This window comes from Etheostoma spectabile, unplaced genomic scaffold, assembly GCF_008692095.1.
Source record: "Etheostoma spectabile isolate EspeVRDwgs_2016 unplaced genomic scaffold, UIUC_Espe_1.0 scaffold00002234, whole genome shotgun sequence".
In the NCBI taxonomy this organism is placed as follows: Eukaryota; Metazoa; Chordata; class Actinopteri; order Perciformes; family Percidae; genus Etheostoma; species Etheostoma spectabile.
Genome location: NW_022602871.1, coordinates 28088 through 49897, shown reverse-complemented (window position 1 = coordinate 49897; position 21810 = coordinate 28088). Strand labels below are relative to the sequence as shown.

The 21810-nt window shown below is 41.1% G+C and overlaps 6 non-coding genes across 6 annotated transcripts; 2 read left to right on the top strand and 4 right to left on the bottom strand.

The window, feature by feature from the left end:
• Window positions 1-4827: 4827 nt before the first annotated feature.
• Window positions 4828-4915, bottom strand: trnay-gua (transfer RNA tyrosine (anticodon GUA)). Its single transcript is given in 2 exon segments — window positions 4828-4863; window positions 4879-4915. It is a non-coding gene; the product is annotated as a tRNA-Tyr (tRNA).
• A 1302-nt stretch (window positions 4916-6217) lies between these two features.
• trnal-cag (transfer RNA leucine (anticodon CAG)) lies at window positions 6218-6300 on the bottom strand. Its single transcript has one exon. It is a non-coding gene; the product is annotated as a tRNA-Leu (tRNA).
• A 3545-nt stretch (window positions 6301-9845) lies between these two features.
• On the bottom strand, window positions 9846-9917 carry trnaq-cug (transfer RNA glutamine (anticodon CUG)). Its single transcript has one exon. It is a non-coding gene; the product is annotated as a tRNA-Gln (tRNA).
• A 364-nt stretch (window positions 9918-10281) lies between these two features.
• Window positions 10282-10363, top strand: trnas-uga (transfer RNA serine (anticodon UGA)). The gene has a single exon. It is a non-coding gene; the product is annotated as a tRNA-Ser (tRNA).
• Window positions 10364-11026: 663 nt separating this feature from the next.
• Window positions 11027-11100, top strand: trnan-guu (transfer RNA asparagine (anticodon GUU)). The gene has a single exon. It is a non-coding gene; the product is annotated as a tRNA-Asn (tRNA).
• Window positions 11101-16787: 5687 nt separating this feature from the next.
• trnal-uag (transfer RNA leucine (anticodon UAG)) lies at window positions 16788-16869 on the bottom strand. Its single transcript has one exon. It is a non-coding gene; the product is annotated as a tRNA-Leu (tRNA).
• Between the last annotated feature and the right edge of the window lie 4941 nt (window positions 16870-21810).

Sequence of the window (21810 nt, the reverse complement as noted above, 5' to 3'; positions counted from 1 at the left end):
TATCCTTCACAGTATTACAGTATTTACTATTTGTTGGCAGAACAACACAAGGGGGTCGGGACCGTCTTCTGTCTCTTTGACAGGAAACTGAACTCATGAATATGGTCTTAGAAAATAATGCCATACACAACACTACGGTAAATACAAGAAAAACAATGACATATTTCAAATTTTGATAGGTTAAGCTCATCAACACTGGACCGTGTCTTGTGCAAGAAATCATCTCAGGATGAAGCCGGTCTACAGGGTGCCATTAGAACGCAGTTCAGAAGAGTCAAAGAATTGCAATATTACTAACAAACAAATTATATTGGGACAACGGAAGTTTTCCACCGGGCTGCTCTGGTTCATCACTGGTTCACTGCCCCCCCACCAGGCTTTTAGTTGTTTATCTCCCTCCATATTCTCCTTCCTCAATCCTATTGAGGATTTTTTTCTGCCTGGAGATAGAAAGTGTTTGACCGAAATCCACAAATGCGTTTACCTCTTCTCCAAGCTATGGAGGACGCGTGTGGACATATAGCAGCTGATGCTCTTCATGGCTGGAATCGCCATGGCGATATTTCCCCCACTGCTTGGCCCGGGAAAACACTGCTTGTGATGTGGATGAGGTGCTGAGGCCAGACCGCATCAGAAGAGAGGATGGAGCATAGTAGTTTTTTTTGTTTTTTTACTGTAACTGTGTACAGTAAATTCTTCTGGTGTTTTGTATGTGTAACTTTGTGTTGGTTGGGAATGGGATGTACACTGTGTACATGGTTTTTGTGGGACAAATACAATATATTTGTTGTTTGTGTATTTGTGTTTTCTGAGTATAAAATCAAATATTTTATAACACACTTATGTATGTACTGTCTTTAGTGTAACACTTAACAAAAAAAACAGCCTAATTCATTATAATGAATGGAGAAGAAGTGTTTTCCAGTCATCGTAGTGTTTTACATTAAGCACATCAGTGTTCAACTGGTTCTTATGAATGTCTGTTCATATGATGGTTTGTGTGTGTCATTTGAAAACAAATACCATTTTGAGAAGAAATAACGTTGTTTTGAATGTATAGTTTAATTTTGCAGGAGAATTGAGGGGTTTTGCCCATTGTGTGTGTGTTTTTTGATTTGTGTTTAGTGTTCTGAGAATATGAGGCATTCTTTCAGAAAATGTGTGTAAACAATTGAGAAAAACTGTAAGATTGAAGACCAAATTGTTAGTTTTTACGAAATTTTCCCAACCATCGAAAGTGTTTTCATAGCCTGGTTGGCACAGTAGGCAGTGCGTCAGTCTCATAATCTGAAGGTCGTGAGTTCAACCCTCACACGGGCAGGAGTTTTAAAAACAAACCAACCCAACTGATGCTGAAAATACAGTGACTTTCAGGTGGTTGAATACTGGCACATGCACATGAATGGAAGTTGTGATTCTGTGGTTATTTCTGAGATTGAGACAACGAAAGGCATTCTTAAGGGTGCTAGCAAACCAATGACTCATCACAGTATAAAAAAAAACACAGATGTGCCTTCATTAACAATGTTGTGTTATCTCATAGGTACAGGAAGCCACACGTCTCCATGAATGTATCTCTTAACATTTATTTTCAGTCTGAGTTACAAGATTTGCAGTGAACGTTGTATTGTCCAGCAGAAAGGCAACAGGTGTGTTACTTTTTGACTATGATTTATACCATAGCAGTGCAATCATTTTGCCCAGGTTTGATTTCCAGCCACCACAGTTGCATTTACAGGTTTAGAAGCCATATACAACATTAACATTACATGTTTTACCCAGGTTTCTTCTTTTATTCAGTGATATTTCAATTTCCTTGCGGGAGTCATCCCAAAAGGATTATAAAGATAAGTCTATGTCTATCTCGAAAAAAGTAAAAAAAATCTGAAAATCTTCAGGGGATGTAGCTCAGTGGTAGAGCTCATGCTTTACATGTATGAGGACCTGGCATCTCCAGCAGGTATTATGGTAGAGTCTTTAAAAGAGCTGCAACAGATATTACCTCCTGTGGTAATCTGACTGGTAAGGTTATAGAACGTAGTGGTAGACTAAGACCTCTTGTTACACAAACTAAGCGGTCAGCTCTGTCTTTTATACCTCAGACTATCAGACAGCAAAACAAGCACTTTAAATGTACATTTTTTACAGTTTCTATTTTACCGTATTTATGTACTTGCACTGTAGTATATTTGTTGTATTATACTCTGGTTTTTATGGGTGTTACGGCGGGTATGAGCACTGTAGTTTCCATTTTATGGACGAAATAAACTTAACATGTCATTAAGTTTACTCTACAGCAGGTGGAGACATTTCACGTCAGACACTTGCAGCAACAGACACTTTGTTAGACATCAACAGACTGGAAATAGACCTAAGTTGGCCAGTGATTGTTGCTTTTTCATCTTTGTTGTTATTTTTGTGTGCCTTTAATGTCACACATGTGGATATTATGAAATAAACTGCATAAAAAACCTTTTTAGGAAGTGTAAAGGCTCCGTGGTGTAATGGTTAGCACTCTGGACTCTGAATCCAGCAATCTGAGTTCAAATCTCAGTAGAACCTGGTTTTTAAGCCACAGCACCGGTGAAAAAGATCAACTTTTCACATCTAGTTAAAGTAAGCTAACAGGGTTATTGTCCTTGGTAATTTAGACTGTAAACAATACGTTGGTGGGGTCATGTTGAGGAGTCACCTGGTCGTTAATGTAATCGGAAGGAGCTCCAAATTTGACAGTATTGACTGGAAGTGATAGGCTTTGAGTTACATGGGGGATACACACTTTGCATTCAGTCTCGTAATCACTATAAAAATTAGGTATCACTGAAATTTGAACTTGAGTTGCTGCAGTCAGAGTAAACAGTGCTCATCCTGAATGGGCCAGTATAGTGCATCAGAACTGCTTGTTGAATGGTCTATTAGCTTTGGAACCCCCCTTTCCCCACAGCTTTCAATTGTCAGATATGGGTGGGGGAGTGGGCACTGTGTCCAACCTTTTCTGTGTAAAAAAAAACACTAAAGAAGTCTCTTGGATTAAAGACAAACCTCTGCGGAGAACCTTTTACCAAATCCAGGTGCCCTTGGCATAGTTCTGATCTTTTGGGGTTTAGCATGGATCAGGAACCAACACATCTGGACTCAATGTGGGCATTGTACGACAATATTTGTCACATTTAGACCATGAAGACAGTTATCAGTTTATTTCCCATCTGGCAGGTGTAATTGTGGACACAGTTGGACATTTTGAAGATAATTGCACAATATTGACCCAATTGTCAGTCTATTTCCCATCTGACAATCAGAAAGGGTGATGCAACAAGAAATTACCAGTCCAAACCATCGTGGTAAGCCTCACTGGGTGTCCAAACTAAAATGATAAGAGGCAACTTGGTAGACTCCTTACTGATGTTTAAATCTGTACTCACAATGCCCTATTTTTAAACAACAGCCAATCACAAGTGTTACATGTGAATAATCATTGTGTGATTAATCAGGAAGCTCACATAAAAGATAGTTGCAAGGTCTACTAAATGTTTAACTTTACAACCTGTAAACTGTTTGAACCTTGGTCCTTCCTTCAAAATGTGAATTGAAGATATTCCAGTCCCAGGATATGTTAAGCAGAGCAGAGTGGCGCAGCGGAAGCGTGCTGGGCCCATAACCCAGAGGTCGATGGATCAAAACCATCCTCTGCTAATTGCTATCTAGTCTACCACTACATTCTATAATCCTACCAGTCAGATTACAACAGGTAATCAACCATATCTGTTGCAGCTCTTTTAAAGACTCTACCATAATACCTGCTGGAGATGCCAGGTCCTCATACATGTAAAGCATGAGCTCTACCACTGAGCTACATCTCCTGAAGATTTTCAGATTTGTATATATTTTTAGAGATAGACATAGACTTATCTTTATTAATCCTTTTGGGATGACTCCCGCAAGGAAATTGAAATATCACTGAAAAGAAGAAACCTGGGTAAAACATGTAATGTTAATGTTGTATATGGCTTCAAAACCTGTAAATGCAACTGCGATGGCTGGAAATCAAACCTGGGAAAAATGATTGCACTGCTATGGTATAAATCATAGTCGAAAAGTAACACATCTGTTGCCTTTCTGCTGGACAATACAACGTTCAGTGCAAACGTGGTAACACAGACTGAAGCAATTCTGGGACATGGATGCACACAAATGGAAAGATAAAGGAGAGAGGAGCTCAGTGTGTCAAAGGAAGTCCCCCGGCAGTCTAAAACTATCACAGTGTAATTAAGAAAGACCGGGTAAAGAGAGGAGCCTGGTTGGGCTAGAACTCTCCCCTGCTGGATTGAGCTGTACTGCACCGCCTTCCTCTAGTTTTATATTGTATTATGTTTACTCTTAAATGTGATGACGGTGTCTGCGTAAACTTAAGTACACAAGGTCAGACCAGACGTGAGAATTTTTGCAGCCTACGCTCACGTTCAAATTGATAAATGCTGAACTTTGGGTGGGAATCGGCATACGCCCGTCCTACACCTGTTTTAGCACATTTCATAAATGAGGGCCCATGTCAACACAATAAAGATTTCTTGAAGAAAGGTTTGTCTTTTATAGTTCTAGTTTTTTTCCAATTCTTCTGGTCACACTTACTCTCTCTGATTGCACTATTTCACATCTTTTGTCTGTAGTTCTCTATTCTGTCAGGGCTTAACTCTATGTCCCCCACCTCTTTTTTATTCTTGTTATGTCTTGGCAAGAAGCAATATGCTTTTGGGTCATCCGTCCATCTCTACATCCGAATCAGAAATTCTTTATTGATCCGCAAACATAAAATCTGGAAAAAAATGCTCCTTCGAGCCGGATTTGAACCAGCGACCTAAGGATTTCAATTTTATGCCTCTACAGTCCTCCGCTCTACCAACTGAGCTATCGAAGGGAGATAACGAATACCTAAGCATTTCTTGATTTTTCTCTACAGAAAACAATTAAACTTTCACCGGAGACTAAACTTTGATTCAGTTTGCAGCCTTCAGTCTTTATTCTATATACAGAGTCTTAATTCCAGCCAAATTCCTCCCTTGCTGTAACAAGAAACTTCTACTACAGTTTGGCGTCACAAACAGGATTTCAAGGAGGAATCAGAAAGGGACTCCACCGGTGACTGATGAGGGCGTGCATCCAGGGATCTGATGATCACCTGCCTCTAAACCTCGCCAAACATCTGTGAGAGAGAGAGGGTCAGAAAGCTCCCCTGATTCCACTCTGAAATCCAAACGACAAGGAAGCAATTTCAAACAGCGGGGTAAGTTAAAGTTTCAATTCTGTTGGATAAATGATTTAAATTGGACATTGAGACGGTTTGTGAGACAAATATTGACTGTGATTTAACTGAGGGATTCGGTGAAAGTTATCTTTTGTTTTGTAAAACTTTGGGTTGTGTATGTTGTCAATGTCAAGGTGACTGCGTCTTCATGTCTGTGCATCCGATTCTTGTGAATGCAATATCTCTGAACCTCTAGAGGGAATCACTTTTTTTTGGTATACATAACCACTTGGAGTCGCGGATGAACTGATTTCGATTTTGGAAGTCAAAGGTCAAGGTTACTGTTTCATCACATCTCCAGAACTGTACATGTATTTCTCCTGAACTGGTGTAATTGGTTATTGTAAAGCCCCAGTGGCCTAATGGATAAGGTACTGGCCTCCTAAGCCAGGGAGTGTAGGTTCAAGTACTGTCTTGGGTGATTTTCAAAGTGGCAGCGTGGCTCAGCGGAAGCGTGCTGGGCTCTTACCCCAGAGGTCGATGGATCAAAACCATCCTCTGCTAATCTCCTTTGCTGGTGACACAATGGTAGACAATCAGAAAGGGTGATGCAACAAGAAATTATGACCCTCAACCTGATTTCTATGGTGAGATAAATCATAATGTAACTGCTGTAATTGTTGACAGCACCGTGAAAAGTAATGTTCTTGAGGAAAATCATGTTCTGGCAGTTTATTTTGACAAATCGACATCCACTACCCTCAAGTCATGCTGTCTTTCCAGTGATGTGATTGGTAAGTGGTTGGGCTGTATACAGGTTTTAATCATATCCATTGGTTTAAAGATGCTCACAAAACGCTGTACTTGCAATCGCGTTTCTCGCGCACATTCATGTCCTCTTAAATACAAAGAACTGCTAAGTTCTTTATTCCCAATATCAACTCTCGGACATTAGTTCCAAATGAAAACAATTGTTGTCAGAAGTGGGATTTGAACCCACGCCTCCAGAGGAGACTGCGACCTGAACGCAGCGCCTTAGACCGCTCGGCCATCCTGACTGATTCAACAAATTTCCAATAAGACCTGTTTAAAAGATTATGATTTAGTAAATTAAACATGTCATGATATAGTTTCTCAGTCATCCATGTCATAGTTAACAAGGGAAGGTTTCTCAACTGTCAGCCCAAATATATGGGCGTTCATGGAGACATGGAAGAAAGTCACCAGGGTGGCAATGTGTTTGACAATGGCAATACATTGCACGGGATGTGAAGACAATGTGCAATACAGGCCAAATCCTATGGTGGGAATCAAGATCCACCAATGTTTCTGTCTACAATGTCCACCTGAATCCAGAAATGTCCCTGCCAGATGGGAAATAGACTGACAATTGGGTCAACATTGTGCAATTATCTTCAAAATGTCCAACTGAGTCCACAGATATACCTTCCAGATGGGAAATAAACTGATAACTGTCTTTATGGTCTAAATGTGTCAAATATTGCCGTACAATGCCCACATTGAGTCCAGATGTGTCCCTTTTGGTTCTTGATCTATGCTATTACCCCAAAAGTTCACAACTAGGCCGAGGGCAACTGGACTTGGTAAAATGTTCTCTGCAGATTTTTTGTCCCTTATACAAGAGACTTCTTTTGTTGTTGTTTTTACACAGAAAGGGTTGGACACAGTGCCCACTCCCCCACCCATATCTGACAATTGAAAGCTGTGGGGAAAGTGGGGTTCCAAAGCTAATAGACCATTCAACAAGCAATTCTGATGAACTATACTGACCCATTCAGGATGAACACTGTATACTCTGACTGCAGCAACACAAGTTCAAATTTCAGTGATACCTAATTTTTATGGTGATTACGAGACTGAATGCAAAGTGTGTATCCCCCATGTTTCTCAAAGCCTATCACTTCCAGTCAATACTGTCAAATTTGGAGCTCCTTCCGATTACATTAACGACCAGGTGACTCCTCAACATGACCCCACCAACGTACTGTTTACAGTCTAAATGGCCAAGGACCTGTTAGCTTACTTTAAACTAGATGTGAAAAGTTGATCTTTTTCACCTATACTGTGGCTTGAAAACAGGTTCCACTGAGATTTGAACTTAGATCGCTGAATTCACAGTGCAGAGTGCTACCCATTATACCATTGAACCTTTAAAAGTGTTACAAGGGTTTGCTAGGCAGTTTCTTTCATAATATCCACATGTGTGATATTACAGTTTTTTTGGATTGCTTACACACTAAAGTTAAAAGTAGTACACTATTAGCAAAACCTTACACTCAAGAAGCAAAAGATCAGCCCATATTTGCACAACTATAAGCACATTGTCAACCTCACACTTGTTGCAAAACTCTACACACAGTGATATGCAAAACACTAAACACACTTAACATACATTACACACAAAAATCTATTATGAAGTCACTTCCTTGCAATACCAAAGCACTGACTGTCAAATTACCGCACCTTCCAACCAATTGATTCAACACAGTCATCAGGTGTGCAAACACTTGTTTGCTTAATTGGAGACACACCAATCAGGTGTGTAAGCACTATAAAAAGCAGCAGGTGAGTTCATCGGTCTTCAAGCACAATGGAAAGAGTCAGAGAAATAGTAAGACGAGGACGAGGACGAGGACGAGGACGAGGACGAGGACGAGGACGAGGACGAGGACGAGGACGAGGACGAGGAATCAACAGAGGAGGAATCAACGGAAGAGGAAGAGATGGAGGCCATGCTGGAGGTAGAGGAAGAGGAAGACGAGAAGGTGCTCAAAGAGGACCGAATCTGACAAATGAGATCCGTGCAACACGCTGAGGGAGGCTGGACTGCGAGTACAGCCAAATCTAAGCCGATACACAGTGGCAAGTGTGATAAGAACATTTCGACTGGAAAATAGGTATTGTAAAAATATCATCACATCAAAAACATCTGCCCGGTTTCAGCAACTGCTTACAGTACTGTATTCTATGCACTATCAGCACTTCTGTTACCTTTTCCTGTGAAATGACTGTACTATTGTTTACTGTTTTTTTCTCTACATAGGATTGAGGGTCAGGGACGACGAGGGGGAAGGCCTCCTATGTTCACAGAACAGCGAGAGGGACATAGTAAACATGGTTTTGGCCAACAATGCTATAACCCTCAATCAGCTCCAAGCTAACATTGTCAATAACCACGTCGGTTTCAACAATATCCATCAGGTCTCAACATCAACACTGGCACGCATCCTAACAAAAAAACATATTCAAATGAAGCAAATTTATCGAGTGCCTTTCGAGCGCAATTCCGAAAGGGTGAAATGACTGCGGCATGATTATGCAGAGGTATGTATTCACCTAAGCATTGTGATCTTGCATACTGTCTCGTAATCTTTTACTGTACTGTAATATGTATACTAGATCTACACTGAACACAATTTTGCCTGACACTGTTCTTCAGAGAGTTTTACAAATGGATGGAGAGGAGATCCAGCATGAGTTCATCTACGTAGATGAGGCTGGGTTCAACCTGACGAGAACACGAAGGAGGGGAAGAAACATCATTGGCCACAGGGCTATAGTCAATGTCCCAGGGCAACGTGGGGGTAATATAACACTCTGTGCAGCCATTACACAGAATGGGGTCCTCCACCGCCATGCCCATATGGGCCCTTATAACACAGCACTCATACTCACATTCTTGGACCAATTGCACAACATAACAGCAGCAGATCAAATCGATCATATGCAATACATTGTTGTCTGGGACAATGTGTCTTTCCACCGCTCTGCTCTGGTTCAGAACTGGTTTCAGCAACATCCACATTTCACCGTCCTATATCTTCCACCATACTCTCCATTTCTCAACCCTATAGAAGAGTTTTTCTCGGCATGGCGGTGGAAGGTATATGATCTCCGTCTCCAGGCTGAGGTACCCCTCATCCAAGCCATGGAGGAGGCCTGTGACCAGATGGAGGTAGCAGCAATACAAGGATGGATTCGTCATTCAAGACGTTTCTTTCCAAGGTGTCTTGCTAATGACAACATTGCCTGCGATGTTGATGAAATTCTCTGGCCAGATCCAGCTAGGCGAAGAGACAATGTCTAGTGTTTTTTACAATACGTAAAGTGACATTTTGTTACAGTATTATGAATCTCCATGTCAACATTTTGGTCGTGTTGAGAAATAAATGAGTTTCTTCACTCTGCAACATTGGTCTTGTGTAGCGTTTGGTGAGTTTACATTATATTTGTACTTTGATGGTAGCCAACTCTAATCAAAGGGAAGTAGAAGTGCTAAAAGTGTTTTAGGTTTATCACAGCAGAGTGTAACTCGTGCAAACAGAGTATAGTAATGTGAAACGTGTGTGTTTCATATGGTAACAAAGTGTGGTTTTTAAACAAGTGTGTAGTTTTTACAAAAGTGTTTAATTATGCAAAGGATCTGTAGTGTTTTGCTAGTTGGGTGTGTGGTTGTGCTAATTGTGTGTAGTGTTTTGAAAACACGGGTCCTGTTTTGAAAATCGTGCCCCCACCAACATAAGCTTACTTTAAACTAGATGTGGAAAGTTGAATGTTTTCACCTGTGCTGTGGCTTAAAAACAGGTTCCACCGAGATTTGAACTCAGATCGCTGGATTCAGAGTCCAGAGTGCTAACCATTACACCATGGAACCTTCAAAAGAGTTTGCTAGGCAGTTTCTTTCATTATATCTACATGTGTGATATTAAAGGCACACAACAATCACAACAATTAAAATATCACGCCCCAATATATTCTCGGTTTTGAGTCCTCGCCCCTACTATTTACGACATGGCCAGACGTAATCCGGCTAAGAAGCAGCACTTTTCACAGGTGGAGATTGAAACCCTGACATCTCAGTTTAATTTGCAGTAAAGTATACACCTACATGTAAAGTGTACCCATATTTAAATAAACACACGGTAGCAAAGTTTATGCAGTGTTTTTTAATTTTACTCGTGTTTTTTTCGTGAGTCAGTGTAAATATTAGTGCAAATCAGTATTGCACTGCTTTTCAGGTTGTTGTTGCCGAGTGGTTAAGGCGATGGACTTGAAATCCATTGGGGTCTCCCCTCGCAGGTTTGAATCCTGCCAACAACGAGAGGGGCTCTTTAATTGTGGTCACACATCTCATAACAAATGGCAGATGTGCCTTCATGGACAATACTATAATATCAAATAGTTACTGGAAGCCACTGAAGCATCTCTGAGCATTCATTTTCATTCTCAATGCCCAGATGTGTTGCAGTTGATATGGCTTTGGTTCCCAGCCAGTAACTTTCTTTGAGTGACGTTACTTGCTTTATTTTTCGGGAAGTAACCAGAAAGGTTACTCTCCCAACCCGGTTTGATAAAACATTAGATCTCTGTTATATCGCACAAATAAGGGAACATAACAATCAATCAAGCTGCCTCCATGAGGATCCCCAGACATAGACATGTTCCACCACCCGCAATTAAGCCTGTCTCCTCAGCTTCTAGACGCCGCTGAATCACCTCGCATCTGCGTTTGTGACAGTTTCTCACAGTTAGCAAAGCTCACATAAAGCAAATGCTTGTGGCTTAAAGATCGAGCTCCCTGGAGTGATCCAACTCTGGGATTTATCCTTCTGCAGAAGACCATAGAGGCAGCTTCTCCAATTTCTGAGTAACAGGAAAATAGCCTGATAAGCATACATGTGCAGCTCAACCTCAAAAAGCCATAAAGCAAATGCTTGTGGCTTAAAGATTGAGCTCCTGCTCAGAAAACATTAGACGGGCACAGTCTCTGTGGCGCAATAGGTCAGCGCAGTCGGCTGTTAACCGAAAGGACGGTGGTTCAAGTCCACCCAGGGACGTTTGTTGCTTAAATAACCTGGAGGGAGCCAACTCTGGGATTTATTCTTCTTCAGAAGACCATAGAGCAGCCCAAAGATAACCAAAGTGCCCTTATGTCTATCAGAAGATACAGTTATGTAAATGTAGTGTATTTATATAGCGCTTGTACAAACCATGTACATATTAATCTTTACGGTTATCAGAGATTGGAAGTAACAAAGTATAAATACTTTGTTAACGAAGTAACAAAGTACAAACACTTCATTACTGTACTCAAGTAGATTTTTCAGATATTTTTACTTTAGTTTACCATTTATTTTTTTGGCGACTTTTGACTTTTACTCCTTACATTTTAACATGAATATCAGTATTTTCTACTCCTTACATTTTACAAAATTGGCTCGTTACTTTAGTTTTGTACTAAAGCTCGTCTATCAGGTGTGATTGTGAATAGCGGAGAACTGTAAGTCATATAACTGATGTTGTCAGTTGAGCCTGTTGTTGTATTGGTCTGTAGTTCTGGCAAATTTTTTTTAAAGTTAGCTTCTTTGTGTTTTTCACCTGTTACCTAGGTTACACCTGTTACCTAGGTTACACCTGGCTGTTTATACGATATAATGGTGATTGTTAAACCTCCTTGCTCATTAAGATAATGTAATTAATAGTGGGTTTATTGTTATTATTTACTAGCATTTATTATTCCTATGCATTGTGTATGGTAGCCTTTACAATGTTATTTATTTCTTTTATTACCACACACACAGCCATAGCAGAGCTACCCCCCCCCCCCCATGTTCATACTGATGCTTGATTGTAATAAAGCATCAACAGAGAGAAGTTGTCTCCGTCTGTGTTTTAACAGACGCACCTGGGCCAAGTTGGAAACCACAATCAGCTTTAAATCCAGTCCTAATCTAGTCCTCAATAAATTTTAAATATTTTCACGGGACTTATCTATTATTTTTTTGTCATCAATACCAAATTGAATCTAATTAGATGGGAATATACACAGACTTCTCACAAAATCACAGCTAAATTCATATCTTGCTACTTAGACAGAATCTTATTAACCTGGAGTCCCAGTCTCTATCAATATAAATAGGCTATATGTTTTATATATGTTTTAGGCCTATTGGCAGACGGCCATTTAAAATGTAGGCAATGGCATATAAAGAATAAAGAATAAAGAGTCTTTTCTCCATGTCCACTGAAGATTCTCAGCAGCTCTCTAGTAACATCTGTCTGGTCCAAGTAGCTTTGTCATTAATAAGGCTACTTTTACTTTTATACTTTAAGTAAATTTCTAAGCCTGTACTTTGTTACTTTTACTTGAGTAAAGAAGTTAAATCAGTACTTCAACTTTTACCAGATTATTTTTTAACACAATTTTCTGTACTTCTACTTGAGTACGGGCAGTGAGTATCTCTGCTAAAAAAAGGAATTTAAAAAATCATTGTTTGGAAATTGATCTTAATGCCTTAATTTCATAAAAAGGAAAAATCCAACTTTTAAGGACATCGACTGTGTTGTCCAGTGATGGTGGTATAGTTATAGAGCATAGGTGCCTTCCAAGCAGTTGACCCGGGTTTGCTTACTAGCCATTGCAGTAAATTTTGTTGTGTGGTTACTTTCTTTTATTTGTCAAGAAGTAACCAGAAAGGTTACTTGCACAACCCAATTTGACAAAATATTAGATCTCTGTTATGGTACAAATAAGGGAGCATATCAATCAATCAAGCTGCCTCCACAAGGATCCACAGACACAGGCAGTGCACTACGATTTGCACTTTACCCGTGTCTGGTAACTTCTAATAACCAATCAAAAAGTTTATGAACGTTCGTTCCAATAGGTCTGGCACTGAATTGCAGGTAGCTGTGGCCGAGCGGTTAAGGCGATCGACTAGAAATCCCATGAGGTCTCCCCGTGCAGGTTTGAATCCTGCCGACAACGAGATGTGTTCCTCAAGGGTGGAAGCAAAGACAGTGTTATCTCAGAAGTAGTGGAAGCAACCCATCTCCACCAATGCATTTCTCATCATTTATTTTCAGTCTGTGTTACAAGATCTGCAGTGATCGTTGTATTGTCCAGCAGAAAGGCAACAGTTGTGTTACTTTTCAACTATGATTTATACCATAGCAGTACAATCATTTTGCCCAGGTTTGATTTCCAGCCACCACAGTTGCATTTACAGGTTTTGAAGTCATAAACAACATAAACATTACATGTTTTACCCAGGTTTCTTCTTTTATTTAGTGATATTTCAATTTCCTTGCGGGAGTTATCCCAAAAGGATTAATAAAGATAAGTCTAAGTCTATCTCAGAAAAAAGTTTTAAAAAATCTGAAGATCTTCAGGGGATGTAGCTCAGTAGTAGAGCTCATGCTTTACGTGTATGAGGACCTGGCATCTCCAGCAGGTATTATAGTAGAGTCTTTAAAAGAGCTGCAGAAGATATTACCTCCTGTGGTAATCTGACTGGTAGGGTTATAGAACGTAGTGGTAGACTAAGACCTCCTGTGACACAAACTAAGCGGTATGCTCTCTCTTTTATACCTCAGACTATCAGACAGCACAACAAGCACCTTAAAGATGAACTGAACTGGAATTTGAATAATGGTGATATAACAGATGTATTTTATTTCTTATCACTGGTACTATTATTAAAATGGGTGAATTTGTTAAAAGGGATAAAATGGCAAGTTGAAAGTGTTGTTTTTGTAACATGGGCGCCGCCATGTTAGAATTCCACAATCTACTACGTCACTGGCATGGTAAGCTACTCCGTGGCTAACTAGCACTAGCAGCGCAGCCATAGGAACACCATACAAAGAGTCGGATGCTAGCGGACATATGGGTGGGGAAACGGAAAGAAAGACGTCTAGGGGGGTCATAATGTATTGCCCCTGGCTGCAGTAAGGAACTGTATAGGGCTAAGGCAGCTGGGGTTACAACACATTTCCACAGGCTACCTTTGACAAGGAAAAAAACAGTCCTCAACTCATGGCTAGCATCTAGCTGCCTTAAAACGGGCTAGCCCTCCGACAGCCCCTGGATTTTGAGTCTAGCATTTTTTAGCGACAGACTATATGGAAAGCTGTGCTTCTGATACAACAGCGTCACTGGAGAGGTTAAGTCCAACAGACTGAAACCTGAGGCCTGCAGGCTCCAGTGCAGGGCAGACCGATAGACCACCGGCAAGTAACACCCCCGATGCTACCTGCCGCAGACCGGGCGCTGAAACTCTCACGGCAGGCAGAGAACAGAGAGGGAGCTATGGTTACCTGTTATTGGCATACTATCAAGTCTACTAGGCAAAGGGCTGGGTGTAACGTTGTTGTCACTCAAAACACGAACATATTCACTTACAAAAATAAAGCCCAACGTGTCGGCTTAATAGCGTTCAACAAAACAGAGACTGACACACTGGGCATTACTGAGACACAACACCAAGCTAGATACCAACGATCCAACCGAGGGAAAGGGCTAGCAGCTAAATACGATGGCAGCTCTTATGACAAACTCCACAAGCTAGCACTCCGACCATAGACTGTAGAAATAAACCCATACTCCGACGATAATAATGCGTTTACTAGCCGCTAACTAAGCCACAGAATCCAGCGTCCCTCCACTCCCCCTGAAGCTAGCGGATGTTAGCCGCTAGCTAAACCACAGAACCCAACGTCCCTGTACTCCCCCTGAAGCTAGTGGATGTTAGCCGCTAACTAAGCCACAGAATCCAGCGTCCCTCTACTCCCCCTGAAGCTAGTGGATGTTAGCCGCTAACTAAGCCACAGAATCCAACGTCCCTGTACTCCCCCTGAAGCTAGTGGATGTTAGCCGCTAACTAAGCCACAGAATCCAGCATCCCTGTACTCCCCCTGAAGCTAGTGGATGTTACCCGCTAACTAAGCCACAGAATCCAACGTCCCTCTACTCCCCCTGAAGCTAGCGGATGTTAGCCGCTAGCTAAACCACAGAACCCAACGTCCCTCTACTAGCCCTGAAGCTAGCTGATGTCCGCGTCTCAGCTAAACCACAGAATCCAACATCCCTCTCTAATCACCCTGAAGCTAGCTGATGTTCGCCGTCTCAGGGCACATTGTTGATGCAGAAACAGCTGCTAGTTCCATTGTAAAAATCTGCCAACTCCGCAAAACTCCAGACTCCTCCGCGCATCTATAGTCAAACTGGGGTAACGCTCCTACGTGCAGCTAAAAAGCGATCCCATAGATTAATGCGTCCAATTACATTTTCCATTTATCTGCCTCTATTTTCGTAAACGAACAGGACCTTAACCATGTTTTTTCTATTTTCTCTAAATGGACACAATAAATAAGCAGTCTATTTCCTAAAATGCATAATGTGCTTGAATACAATAAAGGAGAGTGCATGACAGTAAGCTGCGCCCACACACACCGGTCACTGTCACTCCCCCCGAGGCGATCCTGTACTTCAGTGGAGCCTGAAACTGATTGTCCTCCATGTGGTGGTAGTCAGACACTACAGGCCTGTCCCTCACAGGCTCAAATGCGTCCTACCATGCCAGTGACGTCATCGATATTGTCAGCGTTCTAATACTAACAAATGCAATTTTTGTGTTGCTTAAAAAAAAGCTATATTGATTTTTAAAATAATTTTTTTAGTGTAATTCATTTGTAATTACCATAACCAACAAGTTATCAAAAGTTAGTTTTTCAGTTCAGTTCATCTTTAAGATGTCATTGTAATCACATTCAGATTACCTCAAATAAAGACACTGATGATCATTGTGTTCATAAGTGCTTCTCTTTGGGGTTGTCTTGGTTGTGAGTTCATCATCAGACACTAACACATGCAGAGCAAGTACATTTCAGCAGTTGTCCACCGCTGGCTAAATAAATAAAAGAATGGGAGTTTTGGAATAGATATTCAGCACTAACTGGTACTTTCTATGGCTGAATGAGCTCTATCTGGAGGAAAAAGGAGTTGCCCCAAAGAAAGTTATTGGACTCTAATTGACCACTCATAGACTGTTAATGGCATACATTGGGATGATGGTTGTCTATTCATGAAGCCATTCATTACTTACAATTGTCAGTTTTTTTGTTTCTTGTTATGTCTCGGCAAGAAGTATTATACTTTAAGGTTATCTGTCCATCTCTACATCAGAATCAGAAATTCTTTATTGATCCCTGAAGGGAAACTCTGGAAAAGACTGCACCTTCGAGCAGGGTTTGAACCAGTCTCAATGCCCAAATGTATTACAAGATTTGAAGTGAACATTACATTGTCCAGCGATGGTGGTATAGTGGTGAGCATAGCTGCCTTCCAAGCAGTTGACCTGGGTTAGATTCCCAGCCATCGCAGTAACTGTTTTTGGTTTGTGGTACTTTCTTTTTTTTACAAGAAGTCAGCAGAAAGGTTACTTGCCCAACCAGGTTTGATAAAATCTCTTTGAGCTGCATGATTATGGCCAAAATGATAACGACAATTACTTTGATCAATATGGAGATCACGATTAATTATCACAATTATTTGTTGATTTTCTAGTCCAAAGTGCTGGAAAGGAAGGTTTCACCTTTGATGAGGTTTGAACCTCAGGTTAACAAGGAACAATCTCAGCAAAGTTATGGATGGATGATTCTAGTTACATCACCAAGTTCAGGCCCAATGCCACAGCTGTAAGACGACACATTGGTTGCCTTCTAGCTATGTAAGATATACAAATGGCAGTGGTGGGATTTGAACCCACGCCTCCAGAGAGACTGGAGCCTAAATCCAGCGCCTTAGACCACTCGGCCACACTACCTGCAATTAACAGCTTTCCACATCATGACAAACACAGGCACCGTAATCAACGTTATGCTTGTTAATGTTATTGGAAAACTTGATGTAATACAAGCAAATACATAAGGCCCCACCCAACAGTTTTGTGATATGTGGCGGGCAACTGTATGTCAATGATCAAGCTTGTTGCTGTGACCAAGAAACCACCAGCAAAATGACTGATACATCATCAGTTTCAAAATTTTCTTGGATGCCAAATATTTGAATTCAAAGTCAGAATCCAATTGAGATGTAAGATCAATACAATGCACGTCCAGCTTCTACATTTCCGCATGAGAAATTCCCCAATTTCTCAGTAACAGGAAAATAGCCTGATAAGCATACATGTGCATCTGGGATTTATTCTTCTGCGGGACAATGTAGAGCAGTCCCAAGATAACCCAAGTGTTCATACCTCTATCAGAAGGTACAGTTCTGCAAACCATGTACTGTACATATTAATCTTTATGGTCATTGGTATGCCGGTCCCTTGATGTAATACAAGCAAATACTTGAGGCCAGACAGAGACAAAAAGTGAGAGAAAAGTAAAAGAGACTAGCTGTCTAAAGGATAATCAGTTGAGATTGTGTGCGTCTTTGAGAAATGTAAGTCATGGAACTGATGTTGTCAGATCATTTAAACTAATGAGGAAGAATTTGACAAATCAAAATCAAGTCCAGGAACTTACTCTTTCAAATATCACACCTGAGTCTGTCAAGTCCTCACCATTCCCTGACCGGGAATTGAACCCGGGCCGCAGAGACAGGCACTATTACTACTACCACTTCTAATAATCAACAATGCCAGAGAAAAATGACAAAGAGTGATAACAGTTAACAAGCATTACCTTAGTTAAGGTCCCTGTGTGTGTTACGATGTGGAGAATAGTTATGTGCAGGTAGTGTGGCCGAGTGGTCTGAGGCGCTGGATTAAGGGTTTACTGGCCAACCGGCATCAGCCTGGTCAGGAATATCAGAATAGCTGTAGTTAATTTGTTTGTTTTTGGTCTTGTGTGTCTTCTTTTTAGTTTTACACATTCGTGGAGAGTTAGCCAGAGTGGCTAGGATGGCGGTAGGTTGGCAGACTCGAACATTGCACATTTTCAAAGGTGATTAGTTTATTTCCATGGTCTGCAGTACACGGATAATTAACCCATCAAACTTAAAGACAGTGGCACATTAAACTAATAGTAGCAATAACAGGCACATGTTCCTGGCAGCACAGCCTCCCCTCCATCTCTCCTCCCAGGAGCACAAATCCCCCCATTTATATAGGGTTGTCAATTCCCCCCCCCCCACTGCTTCAGTCTATCCCATCCTAAAGCAGGTTGATCTACTCCAAACCTTAATACCTTGCCATCTCTTAACCTATGGAACTTGGTCACCAGTTCCCTCCTATCCTGCTGACTACAAAACAGGTCAGGATTTTGCATACCTTTTTTATACAATGACCAAAAACAACCAAAATAAACATTCCTATACAAAAGAAAACCCTCTACTTGGTTTGGCCCGGTGATGTCATCCATGACCACCCTATCCCTATAAAACAGGAAATACTTAGGCCGGCCCTTCCCCAAGCAATTGTCTTGCATGGTGGAACTGAACAAAGGAACAAACAATTGTAAGTATCAATACAGGGAAAACCATGTTTCAACTTGCAACTGTTGAGTTTTAAAAAGTTAAAATATCTGAAAGAACCAGGTTAGAAAATTATGGATACTTCTGTTTCCATTCCCCCCCGCTTTTTCTCTAAAATGTAAAGAACCACAGGTCAGGTCTGGCAATTAACATATGGAAAGGGGCTTCCTGCTATACAACAAAGGTGGTCCTCTCTGTCTCCTGTCCCCTGGGGTTTCAGTCTAGGCTAAAACAATACAATGTTGATTGGAATAGATTGATGTCAGAGTTTCACATTTACACAACATAACCATTTGCTCTGCAACCAAAAGCGACCCCCAAAGGTGCAGAAGACAGGATCTCATTGGTCAGCAATGATGCACTCAACATGCTGTCATGACAACAACGGACCAATGAGAAAGGATTTGAATGCACCATGGGAAAAAGAACAGCCCCCCGGTGCAGCGAATAAAAGTGTGAACTAAGAAGTTTCAGGACTGCTTTCATGTGACTCCGTCAGGAGGAGCGTGGATCAGTCCGCTGTCAGCTGCAGTGTTATTTTGTTTGTTTGTCTGATTGTCTTTGTCTCATCATCTTCATCACTGCTGTTGCATTAAACCTTTTCCTTAATTCTCAATTCGACCCACAGCCTCCTTTTCCTCAGAAATCCGAACGAACGCGATGTTAGTTATGAATTTCTTCACAACCTAATAAAATGGAACTGAAACTAATGTATGACTGTGTGTTTACTTTACTAATGACCTGTATGGGACAAGTGGTGAGCAAACCCACTTTGTCACCCCCCCCCCCCTTAAAACCGTTACTCCTCAGAGTCACGGGATAGAAAGTCCGTAATGACATTTCTTCTTTCCATGTCTGTACCAGACCTGAAAACGATACGGCTTGTAATGGGAAAATTACATTTAACCAATGATTTTCATATTAATTATTCATGATAAGATCTCCAATTCCTCTCAGAGTATATGACTTCTGTATCTGTCATATGTGTTTCCTTGATGGAAGACAACTGGGTTTGTTACAGAAACAGTTGTCTAAAGCTGTGTTTATCATAGCAGGTCCCAGGTCGAGACCGTAGCCCATCCTAGAGACAAGATGTCCTTTTTCAGCTGAGATAGAATGACCGGTCAAGAAACTTGACACACAAGGGGCAGGTTCAGAAATACGTAAGAGCTCCAACTGTCTGCCTAAGGTTCACTAATTGTTGTGTTTGAGATTAAACTGTTTTCCAAACAAGGTTTATTTTCCTCTGGGGGCACTGGATATAAGGAAGTGTATTATGATTGTATTCACCAGAACTGTTGTCACTCTGTAACTTGCATTGTGAGAGCTGTTCTTGTCATTTTCCAGGCCTGATTTCAACATCTTTGATGCTGCTGGAATGAAAATAATAAATAAATTATTTGATATTAGTTGACTATATCGGGATATGTAACTGAAGGAAGAATCACCGGGTCGTCATGGATCTAAGAAGAGGGAGCCAACTCGTAAGGATCTGCACCGCCAATAAACTGTAATTTTTCGAAATATCATCCTTCCCTAAATGCCTTTGCATCTTGGATGCTTTTCTGTTGTTTAGACATGGCTACATTCACATAAAGTATCCAAAGTGCACAATACTGCACTGTAATCCGTTCAGGTGTTTACACCGAGTTCCTCCAACATGGCCGGGCATCTGGGTTGACACCCAGCGGTGCTGTGGCTTAGTTGGTTAAAGTGCCTGTCTAGTAAACAGGTGATCCTGGGTTCAATTCCCAACAGCACGTTGTTGTTGCAGAGATTACCTCTGTTTGCATCATTGCTACCCATTAAACCCTGGTTGCAAATGAAAAAGGCATGTTACGTTAACACAGACTAAAAATGATAAATTAAATTCGAGTTTAAGTCACAATATACACAAAGTTCATTCATCAGCCATTTCTGTTCATTTGGCCTAATTATGTTGTTTGTACACTGTGTACACTGTACACTGCAGCCTCTGCTACCTCTTCAGTAAGCCAGAGATCAAGGTTGTCTGATCTGGCCTCTTTTGGCAGGTGATTAACTACGCTGGAAACATTACTGGCCCAGTGGCGCAGCTCCAACCCTCCGGAGGCTCGGAGGACCTGTAGCTTGCTCATTAGCTGTGTGGCATTCCTTGATGTTGGCAGGCTCAGGAGGCAGTTATCCACGGCTCTCGTCAAAGTTTTTAATGACATCCACCTTAACACAGATAGTGGCAAAATTTCAATCTTAGTATTACTTGATCTCAGTGCGGCATTTGACACGGTAGACCATGACATATTACTAAACCGATTGGAAAACTGGGTAGGACTTTCTGGCTCAGTACTAAACTGGTTTGAATCCTACTTACAGAATAGGGATTACTTTGTGACAATAGGTAATTATACATCTGAGCATACAAATATGACGTGTGGAGTTCCCCAAGGCTCTATTCTGGGGCCTCTTCTGTTTAACATCTACATGCTCCCACTGGCCCAGATTATGGAGAACAACAAAATAAGTTACCATAGTTATGCGGACGACACACAAATTTACATAACCTTATCACCAGGGAACTATAGTCCAATACAAAAACTGACTAAGTGCATCGAACAAATTAACGGCTGGATGTGCCAGAACTTTCTGAAATTAAATGAAGGAAAAACTGAGGTGGTTGTTTTTGGAGCAAAAGAGGAACAATTGAAAGTCTGCTCTCAGCTTCAAACAACAATGTTAAAAACAACAGACAAAGCCAGAAATCTGGGTGTAGTCATGGACTCAGACCTGAACTTTAACAGCCACATTAAGACAATTACAAAATCAGCCTACTATCACCTTAAGAATATATAAAGCGTTAAAGGACTTATGTGTCAACAGGACTTGGAAAAACTGGTCCATGCTTTCATCTTCCGTAGACTTGACTACTGTAACGGTGTCTTTACAGGTCTCCCTAAAAAATCAATCAGACAGCTACAGCTGATTCAGAACGCTGCTGCTCGGGTCCTCACTAAGACCAAGAGACTGGATCACATCACTCCAGTTCTGAAGTCTTTACACTGGCTTCCTGTGCCTCAAAGAATTGATTTCAAAGTACTCTTGCTAGTTTATAAATCACCTAACGGTTTAGGTCCAAAATACATTTCTGATCTGCTACTACACTATGACCCCCCAGACCTCTCAGGTCATCTGGGACAGGTCTACTTTCTGTCCCCAGAGTCAGAACTAAACAGGGTGAAGCAGCTTTCAGTTTCTATGCTCCTCATATCTGGAATAAACTCCCAGAAACCTGTAGATCCGCTGCTACTCT